The sequence below is a fragment of the Denticeps clupeoides genome, chromosome 1 (assembly GCF_900700375.1).
Source record: "Denticeps clupeoides chromosome 1, fDenClu1.1, whole genome shotgun sequence".
NCBI classification, from domain to species: domain Eukaryota; kingdom Metazoa; phylum Chordata; class Actinopteri; order Clupeiformes; family Denticipitidae; genus Denticeps; species Denticeps clupeoides.
In genome coordinates, this window is record NC_041707.1 from 19,653,730 (window position 1) to 19,672,141 (window position 18,412).

The 18,412-nt window shown below is 39.4% G+C and overlaps 14 non-coding genes across 14 annotated transcripts; all 14 read left to right on the forward strand.

The window, feature by feature from the left end:
- Nucleotides 1-607: 607 nt before the first annotated feature.
- On the forward strand, nucleotides 608-681 carry trnat-agu (transfer RNA threonine (anticodon AGU)). The gene has a single exon. It is a non-coding gene; the product is annotated as a tRNA-Thr (tRNA).
- A 2,111-nt stretch (nucleotides 682-2,792) lies between these two features.
- trnat-agu (transfer RNA threonine (anticodon AGU)) lies at nucleotides 2,793-2,866 on the forward strand. The gene has a single exon. It is a non-coding gene; the product is annotated as a tRNA-Thr (tRNA).
- Nucleotides 2,867-4,190: 1,324 nt separating this feature from the next.
- Nucleotides 4,191-4,264, forward strand: trnat-agu (transfer RNA threonine (anticodon AGU)). Its single transcript has one exon. It is a non-coding gene; the product is annotated as a tRNA-Thr (tRNA).
- Nucleotides 4,265-4,980: 716 nt separating this feature from the next.
- Nucleotides 4,981-5,054, forward strand: trnat-agu (transfer RNA threonine (anticodon AGU)). The gene has a single exon. It is a non-coding gene; the product is annotated as a tRNA-Thr (tRNA).
- Nucleotides 5,055-6,380: 1,326 nt separating this feature from the next.
- Nucleotides 6,381-6,454, forward strand: trnat-agu (transfer RNA threonine (anticodon AGU)). Its single transcript has one exon. It is a non-coding gene; the product is annotated as a tRNA-Thr (tRNA).
- Nucleotides 6,455-7,682: 1,228 nt separating this feature from the next.
- On the forward strand, nucleotides 7,683-7,756 carry trnat-agu (transfer RNA threonine (anticodon AGU)). Its single transcript has one exon. It is a non-coding gene; the product is annotated as a tRNA-Thr (tRNA).
- A 1,315-nt stretch (nucleotides 7,757-9,071) lies between these two features.
- Nucleotides 9,072-9,145, forward strand: trnat-agu (transfer RNA threonine (anticodon AGU)). Its single transcript has one exon. It is a non-coding gene; the product is annotated as a tRNA-Thr (tRNA).
- Nucleotides 9,146-10,466: 1,321 nt separating this feature from the next.
- Nucleotides 10,467-10,540, forward strand: trnat-agu (transfer RNA threonine (anticodon AGU)). Its single transcript has one exon. It is a non-coding gene; the product is annotated as a tRNA-Thr (tRNA).
- A 716-nt stretch (nucleotides 10,541-11,256) lies between these two features.
- Nucleotides 11,257-11,330, forward strand: trnat-agu (transfer RNA threonine (anticodon AGU)). The gene has a single exon. It is a non-coding gene; the product is annotated as a tRNA-Thr (tRNA).
- Nucleotides 11,331-12,777: 1,447 nt separating this feature from the next.
- trnat-agu (transfer RNA threonine (anticodon AGU)) lies at nucleotides 12,778-12,851 on the forward strand. The gene has a single exon. It is a non-coding gene; the product is annotated as a tRNA-Thr (tRNA).
- A 1,329-nt stretch (nucleotides 12,852-14,180) lies between these two features.
- Nucleotides 14,181-14,254, forward strand: trnat-agu (transfer RNA threonine (anticodon AGU)). The gene has a single exon. It is a non-coding gene; the product is annotated as a tRNA-Thr (tRNA).
- Nucleotides 14,255-15,482: 1,228 nt separating this feature from the next.
- On the forward strand, nucleotides 15,483-15,556 carry trnat-agu (transfer RNA threonine (anticodon AGU)). Its single transcript has one exon. It is a non-coding gene; the product is annotated as a tRNA-Thr (tRNA).
- Nucleotides 15,557-16,873: 1,317 nt separating this feature from the next.
- On the forward strand, nucleotides 16,874-16,947 carry trnat-agu (transfer RNA threonine (anticodon AGU)). The gene has a single exon. It is a non-coding gene; the product is annotated as a tRNA-Thr (tRNA).
- Nucleotides 16,948-18,269: 1,322 nt separating this feature from the next.
- trnat-agu (transfer RNA threonine (anticodon AGU)) lies at nucleotides 18,270-18,343 on the forward strand. The gene has a single exon. It is a non-coding gene; the product is annotated as a tRNA-Thr (tRNA).
- Nucleotides 18,344-18,412: the final 69 nt, after the last annotated feature.

Sequence of the window (18,412 nt, forward strand, 5' to 3'; positions counted from 1 at the left end):
AAAAACTATAGGAGAGAGAGAAAAAAGAAAGGAACAAACATTGGGAAGGAGTGCTACAGAGAGGGACCCACTTCCAGGGTAGAGTGAGCATGAACAGCTCTCTTTGAGGAATTAAGGTAACACCTTCATTAACTTTGGCGCCATGGCTTAGTTGGTTAAAGTGCCTGTCTAGTAAACAGGAGATCCTGGGTTCGAATCCCAGTGGTGCCTTCATTTATTTAAAAAAAAAAATTCTATACAATATGTTAGAATTGCAATAGGCCTTGAACTCCATAGAAAACCAACAGCTTTCCACCGACCAAATAATATACAAGCAATTGAGCATTTTTTGGCTTGGATTGTTTGGTTAAAGCACCAGTGTATTAAACATAAGATCCTGGGTTGGAATCCCAGTGGTGCCTGCGTTTGGACAAATTTTTCTTAAAATTGCTGAACCTTTCAAATATGACCTTGTGAAGCTAATACTGTTATAAGCAAGAAAAGAAAGATAAATCTTGCAGTTGTTTCAGTACTGTACCTTAGTTGTTTAAAAAGGGACCCCCTTCCAGGGTAGAGTGAGCATGCAAAGCTCTCCATGATGAAATAAGAAAACATTTCCACTGTCTTTGGCGCCGTGGCTTAGTTGGTTAAAGTGCCTGTCTAGTAAACAGGAGATCCTGGGTTCGAATCCCAGCGGTGCCTCAATTTGGAGTAACTTTTCTTAAAATTACTGAATCTTTCAAGTAAGACCTTGTGAAGCCAATGTTGTTAAAAGCAAATACAGCACTCTATGTATATAGTGTTTACAGTGCTTTTGGTGCTATGGCTTAGTTGGTTAAAGTGCCTGTCTAGTAAACAGGAGATCTTTGGTTCGAGCCCCGGCGGTGCTTTCGTTTGGACAATATTTTCTGAAATTTCTTAATCGTGGAAACTCTTCCACTGACTTTGGCGCCGTGGCTTAGTTGGTTAAAGTGCCTGTCTAGTAAAAAGGAGGTCCTCGGTTTGAATCCCAGTGGCGCTTTCATTTGGAGTAATTTTCTTAAAATTGCTGATTATTTCAAATAAGACCTTTTGAAGCTAATGCTGTTATAACCAGCTCTCTATGTATATAACTATTACCGCCTTTTTGGTGCCGTGGCTTAGTTGGTTAAGGTGCCTGTCTAGTAAACAGGAGATACTGGGTTTGAATTTTAGTGCTGCCTTCATTTTGAGTAAGTTTTCTTAAAATTGCTGAATCTTTCAAAGAAACAACGTGAAACTTATTCTGTGATAACCAAAACAAAAGCAACATTTAAATCTTATATAGCACAAAATTACATACAGTATGTCTCAATGGGGTTTGACAGGACCTTTAGTTGACAGCCCGCACACTTGACCCTACTGCACACAAAGAAAAACTCCAGACACAAAAAAACTATAGGAGAGAGAGAAAAAAGAAAGGAACAAACATTGGGAAGGAGTGCTACAGAGAGGGACCCACTTCCAGGGTAGAGTGAGCATGAACAGCTCTCTTTGAGGAATTATGGTAACACCTTCACTAACTTTGGCGCCATGGCTTACTTGGTTAAAGTGCCTGTCTAGTAAATAGAAGATCCTGGGTTCGAATCACAGTGGTGCCTTCATTTTTTAAAAAAAATATATATTTCTATACAATATGTTAGAATTGCAATAGGCCTTGAACTCCATAGAAAACCAACAGCTTTCCACCGACCAAATAATATACAAGCAAATGAGCATTTTTTGGCTTGGATTGTTTGGTTAAAGCACCAGTGTATTAAACACAAGAACACTGGTTGGAATCCCAGTGGTGCCTGCGTTTGGACAAACTTTTCTTAAAATTATTGAACCTTTCAAATATGACCTTGTGAAGCTAATACTGTTATAAGCAAGAAAAGAAAAGAAAGATAAATCTTGCAGTGGTTTCAGTGCTGTACCTTAGTTGTTTAAAAAGGGACCCCCTTCCAGGGTAGAGTGAGCATGCAAAGCTCTCCATGATGAAATAAGAAAACATTTCCACTGTCTTTGCGCCGTGGCTTAGTTGGTTAAAGTGCCTGTCTAGTAAACAGGAGATCCTGGGTTCGAATCCCAGCGGTGCCTCAATTTGGAGTAACTTTTCTTAAAATTACTGAATCTTTCAAGTAAGACCTTGTGAAGCCAATGTTGTTAAAAGCAAATACAGCACTCTATGTATATAGTGTTTACAGTGCTTTTGGTGCTATGGCTTAGTTGGTTAAAGTGCCTGTCTAGTAAACAGGAGATCTTTGGTTCGAGCCCCGGCGGTGCTTTCGTTTGGACAATTTTTTCTGAAATTTCTTAATCGTGGAAACTCTTCCACTGACTTTGGCGCCATGGCTTAGTTGGTTAAAGTGCCTGTCTAGTAAACAGGAGATCCTGGGTTCGAATCCCAGTGGTGCCTTCATTTATTTAAAAAAAAAAATTCTATACAATATGTTAGAATTGCAATAGGCCTTGAACTCCATAGAAAACCAACAGCTTTCCACCGACCAAATAATATACAAGCAATTGAGCATTTTTTGGCTTGGATTGTTTGGTTAAAGCACCAGTGTAATAAACATAAGATCCTGGGTTGGAATCCCAGTGGTGCCTGCGTTTGGACAAATTTTTCTTAAAATTGCTGAACCTTTCAAATATGACCCTGTGAAGCTAATACTGTTATAAGCAAGAAAAGAAAGATAAATCTTGCAGTTGTTTCAGTACTGTACCTTAGTTGTTTAAAAAGGGACCCCCTTCCAGGGTAGAGTGAGCATGCAAAGCTCTCCATGATAAAATAAGAAAACATTTCCACTGTCTTTGGCGCCGTGGCTTAGTTGGTTAAAGTGCCTGTCTAGTAAACAGGAGATCCTGGGTTCGAATCCCAGCGGTGCCTCAATTTGGAGTAACTTTTCTTAAAATTACTGAATCTTTCAAGTAAGACCTTGTGAAGCCAATGTTGTTAAAAGCAAATACAGCACTCTATGTATATAGTGTTTACAGTGCTTTTGGTGCTATGGCTTAGTTGGTTAAAGTGCCTGTCTAGTAAACAGGAGATCTTTGGTTCGAGCCCCTGGCGGTGCTTTCGTTTGGACAATATTTTCTGAAATTTCTTAATCGTGGAAACTCTTCCACTGACTTTGGCGCCGTGGCTTAGTTGGTTTAAAGTGCCTGTCTAGTAAAAAGGAGGTCCTCGGTTTGAATCCCAGTGGCGCCTTCATTTGGAGTAATTTTTCTTAAAATTGCTGATTATTTCAAATAAGACCTTTTGAAGCTAATGCTGTTATAACCAGCTCTCTATGTATATAACTATTACCGCCTTTTTGGTGCCGTGGCTTAGTTGGTTAAGGTGCCTGTCTAGTAAACAGGAGATACTGGGTTTGAATTTTAGTGCTGCCTTCATTTTGAGTAAGTTTTCTTAAAATTGCTGAATCTTTCAAAGAAACAACGTGAAACTTATTCTGTGATAACCAAAACAAAAGCAACATTTAAATCTTATATAGCACAAAATTACATACAGTATGTCTCAATGGGGTTTGACAGGACCTTTAGTTGACAGCCCGCACACTTGACCCTACTGCACACAAAGAAAAACTCCAGACACAAAAAAACTATAGGAGAGAGAGAAAAAGAAAGGAACAAACATTGGGAAGGAGTGCTACAGAGAGGGACCCACTTCCAGGGTAGAGTGAGCATGAACAGCTCTCTTTGAGGAATTATGGTAACACCTTCACTAACTTTGGCGCCATGGCTTACTTGGTTAAAGTGCCTGTCTAGTAAATAGAAGATCCTGGGTTCGAATCACAGTGGTGCCTTCATTTTTTAAAAAAAAATATTTATTCTATACAATATGTTAGAATTGCAATAGGCCTTGAACTCCATAGAAAACCAACAGCTTTCCACCGACCAAATAATATACAAGCAAATGAGCATTTTTTGGCTTGGATTGTTTGGTTAAAGCACCAGTGTATTAAACACAAGAACACTGGTTGGAATCCCAGTGGTGCCTGCGTTTGGACAAACTTTTCTTAAAATTATTGAACCTTTCAAATATGACCTTGTGAAGCTAATACTGTTATAAGCAAGAAAAGAAAAGAAAGATAAATCTTGCAGTGGTTTCAGTGCTGTACCTTAGTTGTTTAAAAAGGGACCCCCTTCCAGTGTAGAGTGAGCATGCAAAGCTCTCCATGATGAAATAAGAAAACATTTCCACTGTCTTTGGCGCCGTGGCTTAGTTGGTTAAAGTGCCTGTCTAGTAAACAGGAGATCCTGGGTTCGAATCCCAGCGGTGCCTCAATTTGGAGTAACTTTTCTTAAAATTACTGAATCTTTCAAGTAAGACCTTGTGAAGCCAATGTTGTTAAAAGCAAATACAGCACTCTATGTATATAGTGTTTACAGTGCTTTTGGTGCTATGGCTTAGTTGGTTAAAGTGCCTGTCTAGTAAACAGGAGATCTTTGGTTCGAGCCCCGGCGGTGCTTTCGTTTGGACAATTTTTTCTGAAATTTCTTAATCGTGGAAACTCTTCCACTGACTTTGGCGCCGTGGCTTAGTTGGTTAAAGTGCCTGTCTAGTAAACAGGAGATCCTGGGTTCGAATCCCAGTGGTGCCTTCATTTATTTAAAAAAAAAAATTCTATACAATATGTTAGAATTGCAATAGGCCTTGAACTCCATAGAAAACCAACAGCTTTCCACCGACCAAATAATATACAAGCAATTGAGCATTTTTTGGCTTGGATTGTTTGGTTAAAGCACCAGTGTATTAAACATAAGATCCTGGGTTGGAATCCCAGTGGTGCCTGCGTTTGGACAAATTTTTCTTAAAATTGCTGAACCTTTCAAATATGACCCTGTGAAGCTAATACTGTTATAAGCAAGAAAAGAAAGATAAATCTTGCAGTTGTTTCAGTACTGTACCTTAGTTGTTTAAAAAGGGACCCCCTTCCAGGGTAGAGTGAGCATGCAAAGCTCTCCATGATAAAATAAGAAAACATTTCCACTGTCTTTGGCGCCGTGGCTTAGTTGGTTAAAGTGCCTGTCTAGTAAACAGGAGATCCTGGGTTCGAATCCCAGCGGTGCCTTTATTTGGAGTAACTTTTCTTAAAATTACTGAATCTTTCAAGTAAGACCTTGTGAAGCCAATATTGTTAAAAGCAAATACAGCGCTCTATGTATATAGTGTTTACAGTGCTTTTGGTGCTATGGCTTAGTTGGTTAAAGTGCCTGTCTAGTAAACAAGAGAGCTTTGGTTCGAACCCCGGTGGTGCTTGCGTTTGGACAATTTTTTCTAAAATTTCTTAATCGTGGAAACCCTTCCACTGACTTTGGCGCCGTGGGTTAGTTGGTTAAAGTGCCTGTCTAGTAAACAGGAGATCCTGGGTTCGAATCCCAGCGGTGCTTTCATTTGGAGTAACTTTTCTTAAAATTGCTGATTATTTCAAATAATCCGCTGGGATTTGAAGCTAATGCTGTTATAACCAGCTCTATATGTATATAACTATTACCGCCTTTTTGGTGCCCTGGCTTAGTTGGTTAAGGTGCCTGTCTAGTAAACAGGAGATACTGGGTTTGAATTTTAGTGCTGCCTTCATTTTGAGTAAGTTTTCTTGAAATTGCTGAATCTTTCAAAGAAACAATGTGAACCTTATACTATTATAACCAAAACAAAAGCAACATTTACTTATTACATAGCACAAAATTACATACAGTATGTCTCAATGGGGTTTGACAGGACCTTTAGTTGACAGCCCGCACACTTGACCCTACTGCACACAAAGAAAAACTCCAGACACAAAAAAACTATAGGAGAGAGAGAAAAAGAAAGGAACAAACATTGGGAAGGAGTGCTACAGAGAGGGACCCACTTCCAGGGTAGAGTGAGCATGCACAGCTCTCTTTGAGGAATTATGGTAACACCTTCACTAACTTTGGCGCCATGGCTTACTTGGTTAAAGTGCCTGTCTAGTAAACAGAAGATCCTGGGTTCGAATCCCAGTGGTGCCTTCATTTTTTTTTTTTAAATATATATTCTATACAATATGTTAGAATTGCAATAGGCCTTGAACTCCATAGAAAACCAACAGCTTTCCACCGACCAAATAATATACAAGCAAATGAGCATTTTTTGGCTTGGATTGTTTGGTTAAGCACCAGTGTAGTAAACACAGGAACACTGGTTGGAATCCCAGTGGTGCCTGCGTTTGGACAAACTTTTCTTAAAATTGTTGAACCTTTCAAATATGACCTTGTGAAGCTAATACTGTTATAAGCAAGAAAAGAAAAGAAAGATAAATCTTGCAGTTGTTTCAGTACTGTACCTTAGTTGTTTAAAAAGGGACCCCCTTCCAGGGTAGAGTGAGCATGCAAAGCTCTCCATGATGAAATAAGAAAACATTTCCACTGTCTTTGGCGCCGTGGCTTAGTTGGTTAAAGTGCCTGTCTAGTAAACAGGAGATCCTGGGTTCGAATCCCAGCGGTGCCTCAATTTGGAGTAACTTTTCTTAAAATTACTGAATCTTTCAAGTAAGACCTTGTGAAGCCAATGTTGTTAAAAGCAAATACAGCACTCTATGTATATAGTGTTTACAGTGCTTTTGGTGCTATGGCTTAGTTGGTTAAAGTGCCTGTCTAGTAAACAGGAGATCTTTGGTTCGAGCCCCGGCGGTGCTTTCGTTTGGACAATATTTTCTGAAATTTCTTAATCGTGGAAACTCTTCCACTCACTTTGGCGCCATGGGTTAGTTGGTTAAAGTGCCTGTCTAGTAAACAGGAGATCCTGGGTTCGAATCCCAGCGGTGCTTTCATTTGGAGTAACTTTTCTTAAAATTGCTGATTATTTCAAATAATCCGCTGGGATTTGAAGCTAATGCTGTTATAACCAGCTCTATTTGTATATAACTATTACCGCCTTTTTGGTGCCCTGGCTTAGTTGGTTAAGGTGCCTGTCTAGTAAACAGGAGGTCCTGGGTTCGAATCCCAGCGGTGCCTTCATTTGGAGTAACTTTTCTTAAAATTACTGAATCTTTCAAGTAAGACCTTGTGAAGCCAATGTTGTTAAAAGCAAATACAGCACTCTATGTATATAGTGTTTACAGTGCTTTTGGTGCTATGGCTTAGTTGGTTAAAGTGCCTGTCTAGTAAACAGGAGATCTTTGGTTCGAGCCCCAGCGGTGCTTTCGTTTGGACAATTTTTTCTGAAATTTCTTAATCGTGGAAACTCTTCCACTGACTTTGGCGCCGTGGCTTAGTTGGTTAAAGTGCCTGTCTAGTAAACAGGAGATCCTGGGTTCGAATCCCAGTGGTGCCTTCATTTATTTAAAAAAAAAAAATTCTATACAATATGTTAGAATTGCAATAGGCCTTGAACTCCATAGAAAACCAACAGCTTTCCACCGACCAAATAATATACAAGCAATTGAGCATTTTTTGGCTTGGATTGTTTAGTTAAAGCACCAGTGTATTAAACACAAGATCCTGGGTTGGAATCCCAGTGGTGCCTGCGTTTGGACAAATTTTTCTTAAAATTGCTGAACCTTTCAAATATGACCTTGTGAAGCTAATACTGTTATAAGCAAGAAAAGAAAAGAAAGATAAATCTTGCAGTTGTTTCAGTACTGTACCTTAGTTGTTTAAAAAGGGACCCCCTTCCAGGGTAGAGTGAGCATGCAAAGGTCTCCAAGATGAAATAAGAAAACAACTCCACTGTCTTTGGCGCCGTGGCTTAGTTGGTTAAAGTGCCTGTCTAGTAAACAGGAGATCCTGGGTTCGAATCCCAGCGGCGCCTTCATTTGGAGTAACTTTTCTTAAAATTACTGAATCTTTCAAGTAAGACCTTGTGAAGCCAATATTGTTAAAAGCAAATACAGTGCTCTATGTATATAGTGTTTACAGTGCTTTTGGTGCTATGGCTTAGTTGGTTAGAGTGCCTGTCTAGTAAACAGGAGATCTTTGGTTCGAGCCCCGGCGGTGCTTTCGTTTGGACAATATTTTCTGAAATTTCTTAATCGTGGAAACTCTTCCACTGACTTTGGCGCCGTGGCTTAGTTGGTTAAAGTGCCTGTCTAGTAAACAGGAGGTCCTCGGTTTGAATCCCAGTGGCGCCTTCATTTGGAGTAATTTTTCTTAAAATTGCTGATTATTTCAAATAAGACCTTTTGAAGCTAATGCTGTTATAACCAGCTCTCTATGTATATAACTATTACCGCCTTTTTGGTGCCCTGGCTTAGTTGGTTAAGGTGCCTGTCTAGTAAACAGGAGATACTGGGTTTGAATTTTAGTGCTGCCTTTATTTTGAGTAAGTTTTCTTAAAATTGCTGAATCTTTCAAAGAAACAATGTAAACCTTATTCTGTGATAACCAAAACTAAAGCAACATTTACTTATTACATAGCACAAAATTACATACAGTATGTCTCAATGGGGTTTGACAGGACCTTTAGTTGACAGCCCGCACACTTGACCCTACTGCACACAAAGAAAACTCCAGACACAAAAAAAACTATAGGAGAGAGAGAAAAAAGAAAGGAACAAACATTGGGAAGGAGTGCTACAGAGAGGGACCCACTTCCAGGGTAGAGTGAGCATGAACAGCTCTCTTTGAGGAATTAAGGTAACACCTTCATTAACTTTGGCGCCATGGCTTAGTTGGTTAAAGTGCCTGTCTAGTAAACAGGAGATCCTGGGTTCGAATCCCAGTGGTGCCTTCATTTATTTAAAAAAAAAAATTCTATACAATATGTTAGAATTGCAATAGGCCTTGAACTCCATAGAAAACCAACAGCTTTCCACCGACCAAATAATATACAAGCAATTGAGCATTTTTTGGCTTGGATTGTTTGGTTAAAGCACCAGTGTATTAAACATAAGATCCTGGGTTGGAATCCCAGTGGTGCCTGCGTTTGGACAAATTTTTCTTAAAATTGCTGAACCTTTCAAATATGACCTTGTGAAGCTAATACTGTTATAAGCAAGAAAAGAAAGATAAATCTTGCAGTTGTTTCAGTACTGTACCTTAGTTGTTTAAAAAGGGACCCCCTTCCAGGGTAGAGTGAGCATGCAAAGCTCTCCATGATGAAATAAGAAAACATTTCCACTGTCTTTGGCGCCGTGGCTTAGTTGGTTAAAGTGCCTGTCTAGTAAACAGGAGATCCTGGGTTCGAATCCCAGCGGTGCCTCAATTTGGAGTAACTTTTCTTAAAATTACTGAATCTTTCAAGTAAGACCTTGTGAAGCCAATGTTGTTAAAAGCAAATACAGCACTCTATGTATATAGTGTTTACAGTGCTTTTGGTGCTATGGCTTAGTTGGTTAAAGTGCCTGTCTAGTAAACAGGAGATCTTTGGTTCGAGCCCCGGCGGTGCTTTCGTTTGGACAATATTTTCTGAAATTTCTTAATCGTGGAAACTCTTCCACTGACTTTGGCGCCGTGGCTTAGTTGGTTAAAGTGCCTGTCTAGTAAAAAGGAGGTCCTCGGTTTGAATCCCAGTGGCGCTTTCATTTGGAGTAATTTTCTTAAAATTGCTGATTATTTCAAATAAGACCTTTTGAAGCTAATGCTGTTATAACCAGCTCTCTATGTATATAACTATTACCGCCTTTTTGGTGCCGTGGCTTAGTTGGTTAAGGTGCCTGTCTAGTAAACAGGAGATACTGGGTTTGAATTTTAGTGCTGCCTTCATTTTGAGTAAGTTTTCTTAAAATTGCTGAATCTTTCAAAGAAACAACGTGAAACTTATTCTGTGATAACCAAAACAAAAGCAACATTTAAATCTTATATAGCACAAAATTACATACAGTATGTCTCAATGGGGTTTGACAGGACCTTTAGTTGACAGCCCGCACACTTGACCCTACTGCACACAAAGAAAAACTCCAGACACAAAAAAACTATAGGAGAGAGAGAAAAAAGAAAGGAACAAACATTGGGAAGGAGTGCTACAGAGAGGGACCCACTTCCAGGGTAGAGTGAGCATGAACAGCTCTCTTTGAGGAATTATGGTAACACCTTCACTAACTTTGGCGCCATGGCTTACTTGGTTAAAGTGCCTGTCTAGTAAATAGAAGATCCTGGGTTCGAATCACAGTGGTGCCTTCATTTTTTAAAAAAATATATATTTTCTATACAATATGTTAGAATTGCAATAGGCCTTGAACTCCATAGAAAACCAACAGCTTTCCACCGACCAAATAATATACAAGCAAATGAGCATTTTTTGGCTTGGATTGTTTGGTTAAAGCACCAGTGTATTAAACACAAGAACACTGGTTGGAATCCCAGTGGTGCCTGCGTTTGGACAAACTTTTCTTAAAATTATTGAACCTTTCAAATATGACCTTGTGAAGCTAATACTGTTATAAGCAAGAAAGAAAAGAAAGATAAATCTTGCAGTGGTTTCAGTGCTGTACCTTAGTTGTTTAAAAAGGGACCCCCTTCCAGGGTAGAGTGAGCATGCAAAGCTCTCCATGATGAAATAAGAAAACATTTCCACTGTCTTTGGCGCCGTGGCTTAGTTGGTTAAAGTGCCTGTCTAGTAAACAGGAGATCCTGGGTTCGAATCCCAGCGGTGCCTCAATTTGGAGTAACTTTTCTTAAAATTACTGAATCTTTCAAGTAAGACCTTGTGAAGCCAATGTTGTTAAAAGCAAATACAGCACTCTATGTATATAGTGTTTACAGTGCTTTTGGTGCTATGGCTTAGTTGGTTAAAGTGCCTGTCTAGTAAACAGGAGATCTTTGGTTCGAGCCCCGGCGGTGCTTTCGTTTGGACAATTTTTTCTGAAATTTCTTAATCGTGGAAACTCTTCCACTGACTTTGGCGCCATGGCTTAGTTGGTTAAAGTGCCTGTCTAGTAAACAGGAGATCCTGGGTTCGAATCCCAGTGGTGCCTTCATTTATTTAAAAAAAAAAATTCTATACAATATGTTAGAATTGCAATAGGCCTTGAACTCCATAGAAAACCAACAGCTTTCCACCGACCAAATAATATACAAGCAATTGAGCATTTTTTGGCTTGGATTGTTTGGTTAAAGCACCAGTGTAATAAACATAAGATCCTGGGTTGGAATCCCAGTGGTGCCTGCGTTTGGACAAATTTTTCTTAAAATTGCTGAACCTTTCAAATATGACCCTGTGAAGCTAATACTGTTATAAGCAAGAAAAGAAAGATAAATCTTGCAGTTGTTTCAGTACTGTACCTTAGTTGTTTAAAAAGGGACCCCCTTCCAGGGTAGAGTGAGCATGCAAAGCTCTCCATGATAAAATAAGAAAACATTTCCACTGTCTTTGGCGCCGTGGCTTAGTTGGTTAAAGTGCCTGTCTAGTAAACAGGAGATCCTGGGTTCGAATCCCAGCGGTGCCTCAATTTGGAGTAACTTTTCTTAAAATTACTGAATCTTTCAAGTAAGACCTTGTGAAGCCAATGTTGTTAAAAGCAAATACAGCACTCTATGTATATAGTGTTTACAGTGCTTTTGGTGCTATGGCTTAGTTGGTTAAAGTGCCTGTCTAGTAAACAGGAGATCTTTGGTTCGAGCCCTGGCGGTGCTTTCGTTTGGACAATATTTTCTGAAATTTCTTAATCGTGGAAACTCTTCCACTGACTTTGGCGCCGTGGCTTAGTTGGTTAAAGTGCCTGTCTAGTAAAAAGGAGGTCCTCGGTTTGAATCCCAGTGGCGCCTTCATTTGGAGTAATTTTTCTTAAAATTGCTGATTATTTCAAATAAGACCTTTTGAAGCTAATGCTGTTATAACCAGCTCTCTATGTATATAACTATTACCGCCTTTTTGGTGCCGTGGCTTAGTTGGTTAAGGTGCCTGTCTAGTAAACAGGAGATACTGGGTTTGAATTTTAGTGCTGCCTTCATTTTGAGTAAGTTTTCTTAAAATTGCTGAATCTTTCAAAGAAACAACGTGAAACTTATTCTGTGATAACCAAAACAAAAGCAACATTTAAATCTTATATAGCACAAAATTACATACAGTATGTCTCAATGGGGTTTGACAGGACCTTTAGTTGACAGCCCGCACACTTGACCCTACTGCACACAAAGAAAAACTCCAGACACAAAAAAACTATAGGAGAGAGAGAAAAAAGAAAGGAACAAACATTGGGAAGGAGTGCTACAGAGAGGGACCCACTTCCAGGGTAGAGTGAGCATGAACAGCTCTCTTTGAGGAATTATGGTAACACTTTCACTAACTTTGGCGCCATGGCTTACTTGGTTAAAGTGCCTGTCTAGTAAACAGGAGATCTTTGGTTCGAGCCCCGGCGGTGCTTTCGTTTGGACAATTTTTTCTGAAATTTCTTAATCGTGGAAACTCTTCCACTGACTTTGGCGCCATGGCTTAGTTGGTTAAAGTGCCTGTCTAGTAAACAGGAGATCCTGGGTTCGAATCCCAGTGGTGCCTTCATTTATTTAAAAAAAAAAAATTCTATACAATATGTTAGAATTGCAATAGGCCTTGAACTCCATAGAAAACCAACAGCTTTCCACCGACCAAATAATATACAAGCAATTGAGCATTTTTTGGCTTGGATTGTTTGGTTAAAGCACCAGTGTAATAAACATAAGATCCTGGGTTGGAATCCCAGTGGTGCCTGCGTTTGGACAAATTTTTCTTAAAATTGCTGAACCTTTCAAATATGACCCTGTGAAGCTAATACTGTTATAAGCAAGAAAAGAAAGATAAATCTTGCAGTTGTTTCAGTACTGTACCTTAGTTGTTTAAAAAGGGACCCCCTTCCAGGGTAGAGTGAGCATGCAAAGCTCTCCATGATAAAATAAGAAAACATTTCCACTGTCTTTGGCGCCGTGGCTTAGTTGGTTAAAGTGCCTGTCTAGTAAACAGGAGATCCTGGGTTCGAATCCCAGCGGTGCCTTTATTTGGAGTAACTTTTCTTAAAATTACTGAATCTTTCAAGTAAGACCTTGTGAAGCCAATATTGTTAAAAGCAAATACAGCGCTCTATGTATATAGTGTTTACAGTGCTTTTGGTGCTATGGCTTAGTTGGTTAAAGTGCCTGTCTAGTAAACAAGAGAGCTTTGGTTCGAACCTCGGTGGTGCTTGCGTTTGGACAATTTTTTCTAAAATTTCTTAATCGTGGAAACCCTTCCACTGACTTTGGCGCCGTGGGTTAGTTGGTTAAAGTGCCTGTCTAGTAAACAGGAGATCCTGGGTTCGAATCCCAGCGGTGCTTTCATTTGGAGTAACTTTTCTTAAAATTGCTGATTATTTCAAATAATCCGCTGGGATTTGAAGCTAATGCTGTTATAACCAGCTCTATATGTATATAACTATTACCGCCTTTTTGGTGCCCTGGCTTAGTTGGTTAAGGTGCCTGTCTAGTAAACAGGAGATACTGGGTTTGAATTTTAGTGCTGCCTTCATTTTGAGTAAGTTTTCTTGAAATTGCTGAATCTTTCAAAGAAACAATGTGAACCTTATACTATTATAACCAAAACAAAAGCAACATTTACTTATTACATAGCACAAAATTACATACAGTATGTCTCAATGGGGTTTGACAGGACCTTTAGTTGACAGCCCGCACACTTGACCCTACTGCACACAAAGAAAAACTCCAGACACAAAAAAACTATAGGAGAGAGAGAAAAAAGAAAGGAACAAACATTGGGAAGGAGTGCTACAGAGAGGGACCCACTTCCAGGGTAGAGTGAGCATGCACAGCTCTCTTTGAGGAATTATGGTAACACCTTCACTAACTTTGGCGCCATGGCTTACTTGGTTAAAGTGCCTGTCTAGTAAACAGAAGATCCTGGGTTCGAATCCCAGTGGTGCCTTCATTTTTTTTTTTTAAAATATATATTCTATACAATATGTTAGAATTGCAATAGGCCTTGAACTCCATAGAAAACCAACAGCTTTCCACCGACCAAATAATATACAAGCAAATGAGCATTTTTTGGCTTGGATTGTTTGGTTAAAGCACCAGTGTATTAAACACAGGAACACTGGTTGGAATCCCAGTGATGCCTGCGTTTGGACAAACTTTTCTTAAAATTGTTGAACCTTTCAAATATGACCTTGTGAAGCTAATACTGTTATAAGCAAGAAAAGAAAAGAAAGATAAATCTTGCAGTTGTTTCAGTACTGTACCTTAGTTGTTTAAAAAGGGACCCCCTTCCAGGGTAGAGTGAGCATGCAAAGCTCTCCATGATGAAATAAGAAAACATTTCCACTGTCTTTGGCGCCGTGGCTTAGTTGGTTAAAGTGCCTGTCTAGTAAACAGGAGATCCTGGGTTCGAATCCCAGCGGTGCCTCAATTTGGAGTAACTTTTCTTAAAATTACTGAATCTTTCAAGTAAGACCTTGTGAAGCCAATGTTGTTAAAAGCAAATACAGCACTCTATGTATATAGTGTTTACAGTGCTTTTGGTGCTATGGCTTAGTTGGTTAAAGTGCCTGTCTAGTAAACAGGAGATCTTTGGTTCGAGCCCCGGCGGTGCTTTCGTTTGGACAATATTTTCTGAAATTTCTTAATCGTGGAAACTCTTCCACTCACTTTGGCGCCATGGGTTAGTTGGTTAAAGTGCCTGTCTAGTAAACAGGAGATCCTGGGTTCGAATCCCAGCGGTGCTTTCATTTGGAGTAACTTTTCTTAAAATTGCTGATTATTTCAAATAATCCGCTGGGATTTGAAGCTAATGCTGTTATAACCAGCTCTATTTGTATATAACTATTACCGCCTTTTTGGTGCCCTGGCTTAGTTGGTTAAGGTGCCTGTCTAGTAAACAGGAGGTCCTGGGTTCGAATCCCAGCGGTGCCTTCATTTGGAGTAACTTTTCTTAAAATTACTGAATCTTTCAAGTAAGACCTTGTGAAGCCAATGTTGTTAAAAGCAAATACAGCACTCTATGTATATAGTGTTTACAGTGCTTTTGGTGCTATGGCTTAGTTGGTTAAAGTGCCTGTCTAGTAAACAGGAGATCTTTGGTTCGAGCCCCGGCGGTGCTTTCGTTTGGACAATTTTTTCTGAAATTTCTTAATCGTGGAAACTCTTCCACTGACTTTGGCGCCGTGGCTTAGTTGGTTAAAGTGCCTGTCTAGTAAACAGGAGATCCTGGGTTCGAATCCCAGTGGTGCCTTCATTTATTTAAAAAAAAAAAATTCTATACAATATGTTAGAATTGCAATAGGCCTTGAACTCCATAGAAAACCAACAGCTTTCCACCGACCAAATAATATACAAGCAATTGAGCATTTTTTGGCTTGGATTGTTTAGTTAAAGCACCAGTGTATTAAACACAAGATCCTGGGTTGGAATCCCAGTGGTGCCTGCGTTTGGACAAGTTTTTCTTAAAATTGCTGAACCTTTCAAATATGACCTTGTGAAGCTAATACTGTTATAAGCAAGAAAAGAAAAGAAAGATAAATCTTGCAGTTGTTTCAGTACTGTACCTTAGTTGTTTAAAAAGGGACCCCCTTCCAGGGTAGAGTGAGCATGCAAAGCTCTCCAAGATGAAATAAGAAAACAACTCCACTGTCTTTGGCGCCGTGGCTTAGTTGGTTAAAGTGCCTGTCTAGTAAACAGGAGATCCTGGGTTCGAATCCCAGCGGCGCCTTCATTTGGAGTAACTTTTCTTAAAATTACTGAATCTTTCAAGTAAGACCTTGTGAAGCCAATATTGTTAAAAGCAAATACAGTGCTCTATGTATATAGTGTTTACAGTGCTTTTGGTGCTATGGCTTAGTTGGTTAGAGTGCCTGTCTAGTAAACAGGAGATCTTTGGTTCGAGCCCCGGCGGTGCTTTCGTTTGGACAATATTTTCTGAAATTTCTTAATCGTGGAAACTCTTCCACTGACTTTGGCGCCGTGGCTTAGTTGGTTAAAGTGCCTGTCTAGTAAACAGGAGGTCCTCGGTTTGAATCCCAGTGGCGCCTTCATTTGGAGTAATTTTTCTTAAAATTGCTGATTATTTCAAATAAGACCTTTTGAAGCTAATGCTGTTATAACCAGCTCTCTATGTATATAACTATTACCGCCTTTTTGGTGCCCTGGCTTAGTTGGTTAAGGTGCCTGTCTAGTAAACAGGAGATACTGGGTTTGAATTTTAGTGCTGCCTTTATTTTGAGTAAGTTTTCTTAAAATTGCTGAATCTTTCAAAGAAACAATGTAAACCTTATTCTGTGATAACCAAAACTAAAGCAACATTTACTTATTACATAGCACAAAATTACATACAGTATGTCTCAATGGGGTTTGACAGGACCTTTAGTTGACAGCCCGCACACTTGACCCTACTGCACACAAAGAAAAACTCCAGACACAAAAAAAACTATAGGAGAGAGAGAAAAAAGAAAGGAACAAACATTGGGAAGGAGTGCTACAGAGAGGGACCCACTTCCAGGGTAGAGTGAGCATGAACAGCTCTCTTTGAGGAATTAAGGTAACACCTTCATTAACTTTGGCGCCATGGCTTAGTTGGTTAAAGTGCCTGTCTAGTAAACAGGAGATCCTGGGTTCGAATCCCAGTGGTGCCTTCATTTATTTAAAAAAAAAAAATTCTATACAATATGTTAGAATTGCAATAGGCCTTGAACTCCATAGAAAACCAACAGCTTTCCACCGACCAAATAATATACAAGCAATTGAGCATTTTTTGGCTTGGATTGTTTGGTTAAAGCACCAGTGTATTAAACATAAGATCCTGGGTTGGAATCCCAGTGGTGCCTGCGTTTGGACAAATTTTTCTTAAAATTGCTGAACCTTTCAAATATGACCTTGTGAAGCTAATACTGTTATAAGCAAGAAAAGAAAGATAAATCTTGCAGTTGTTTCAGTACTGTACCTTAGTTGTTTAAAAAGGGACCCCCTTCCAGGGTAGAGTGAGCATGCAAAGCTCTCCATGATGAAATAAGAAAACATTTCCACTGTCTTTGGCGCCGTGGCTTAGTTGGTTAAAGTGCCTGTCTAGTAAACAGGAGATCCTGGGTTCGAATCCCAGCGGTGCCTTCATTTGGAGTAACTTTTCTTAAAATTACTGAATCTTTCAAGTAAGACCTTGTGAAGCCAATGTTGTTAAAAGCAAATACAGCACTCTATGTATATAGTGTTTACAGTGCTTTTGGTGCTATGGCTTAGTTGGTTAAAGTGCCTGTCTAGTAAACAGGAGATCTTTGGTTCGAGCCCCGGCGGTGCTTTCGTTTGGACAATATTTTCTGAAATTTCTTAATCGTGGAAACTCTTCCACTGACTTTGGCGCCGTGGCTTAGTTGGTTAAAGTGCCTGTCTAGTAAAAAGGAGGTCCTCGGTTTGAATCCCAGTGGCGCCTTCATTTGGAGTAATTTTTCTTAAAATTGCTGATTATTTCAAATAAGACCTTTTGAAGCTAATGCTGTTATAACCAGCTCTCTATGTATATAACTATTACCGCCTTTTTGGTGCCGTGGCTTAGTTGGTTAAGGTGCCTGTCTAGTAAACAGGAGATACTGGGTTTGAATTTTAGTGCTGCCTTCATTTTGAGTAAGTTTTCTTAAAATTGCTGAATCTTTCAAAGAAACAACGTGAAACTTATTCTGTGATAACCAAAACAAAAGCAACATTTAAATCTTATATAGCACAAAATTACATACAGTATGTCTCAATGGGGTTTGACAGGACCTTTAGTTGACAGCCCGCACACTTGACCCTACTGCACACAAAGAAAAACTCCAGACACAAAAAAACTATAGGAGAGAGAGAAAAAAGAAAGGAACAAACATTGGGAAGGAGTGCTACAGAGAGGGACCCACTTCCAGGGTAGAGTGAGCATGAACAGCTCTCTTTGAGGAATTATGGTAACACCTTCACTAACTTTGGCGCCATGGCTTACTTGGTTAAAGTGCCTGTCTAGTAAATAGAAGATCCTGGGTTCGAATCACAGTGGTGCCTTCATTTTTTAAAAAAAAATATATATTCTATACAATATGTTAGAATTGCAATAGGCCTTGAACTCCATAGAAAACCAACAGCTTTCCACCGACCAAATAATATACAAGCAAATGAGCATTTTTTGGCTTGGATTGTTTGGTTAAAGCACCAGTGTATTAAACACAAGAACACTGGTTGGAATCCCAGTGGTGCCTGCGTTTGGACAAACTTTTCTTAAAATTATTGAACCTTTCAAATATGACCTTGTGAAGCTAATACTGTTATAAGCAAGAAAGAAAAGAAAGATAAATCTTGCAGTGGTTTCAGTGCTGTACCTTAGTTGTTTAAAAAGGGACCCCCTTCCAGGGTAGAGTGAGCATGCAAAGCTCTCCATGATGAAATAAGAAAACATTTCCACTGTCTTTGGCGCCGTGGCTTAGTTGGTTAAAGTGCCTGTCTAGTAAACAGGAGATCCTGGGTTCGAATCCCAGCGGTGCCTCAATTTGGAGTAACTTTTCTTAAAATTACTGAATCTTTCAAGTAAGACCTTGTGAAGCCAATGTTGTTA